We start from the raw sequence: 875 nt of genomic DNA, 5'->3' as shown, positions 1-875 counted from the left end.
TATTTCCTTTACTGCTAACTGTTATTTAGGGTTAATTAAATAAAATGAAATATAAAAAGAAACACGTTTTATATGATATAGTTGCAACGTCTGGTCTGATGTTGTAATGGCTATTCTATTTTTATTCTACTCTAGGCACAAGACCCAAAATTTTTGGGGATTGGGACCAGTTGATTAGATCGATTCTAGTACGCAACTGGTACTTAATTTATCGATCCCGAAAAAAATGAATGGCAAAGTCGACCTCGGCGGAATTTGAACTCAGAACGTAAAGACGGACGAAATAGTGTTAAGCATTTCGCCCGGTGTGCTAACGATTCTGCCAGCTCGCTGCCTTATGGGTATTCTATTTTGTCAATGGACGGGTCGCGGGGGTACCATTGTTAAGTTGTACTAAGGGTGTCGGGTGGATTTAATCCTGTTCTAACCAAAGTAGTTTAGTAACGCTACAAATGTTGGTTCTTAATTTACTAAAACTACATCAAGATACACAGAAAAAACACATAAGGTCTTCCCTCCCGCTGACAAAGTCTCGACATGCGGAACCATTATAAATACACACAAACACACACGCACACACAAACACTAGCACACGCACGCACGCTTGCATACACACACGCATACACACGCACATACATATGCATATATACAGATCATATGCTTAGGTATATGCAGATATACCTTCATATATATGAATGTGCATGTATGTATGTATGTATGTATGTATGTATATGTATATATATATATGAATAAGTATATATGTTTATGTGTGCAAGTGTGTGCATGCATGTAAATATGTATGCGTATATGTATATGTAAGTATATATATACATACACACACACGTAGGTATATATATATATATATATATATATAT

The 875-nt window shown here is 35.8% G+C and overlaps 1 protein-coding gene across 3 annotated transcripts in view; it reads right to left on the bottom strand.

Annotated features, from left to right (window-relative positions):
* LOC106870649 (collagen alpha-1(XXVI) chain) overlaps positions 1 to 875 on the bottom strand; it is a 245166-nt gene that overhangs the window by 146023 nt on the left and 98268 nt on the right. The window lies entirely within an intron of this gene.

The sequence above is a fragment of the Octopus bimaculoides genome, chromosome 1 (genome assembly GCF_001194135.2).
Source record: "Octopus bimaculoides isolate UCB-OBI-ISO-001 chromosome 1, ASM119413v2, whole genome shotgun sequence".
NCBI classification, from domain to species: Eukaryota; Metazoa; Mollusca; class Cephalopoda; order Octopoda; family Octopodidae; genus Octopus; species Octopus bimaculoides.
The sequence above is the reverse complement of the archived record's forward strand: the minus strand, read 5'-3'. Positions and strand labels throughout refer to the sequence as shown.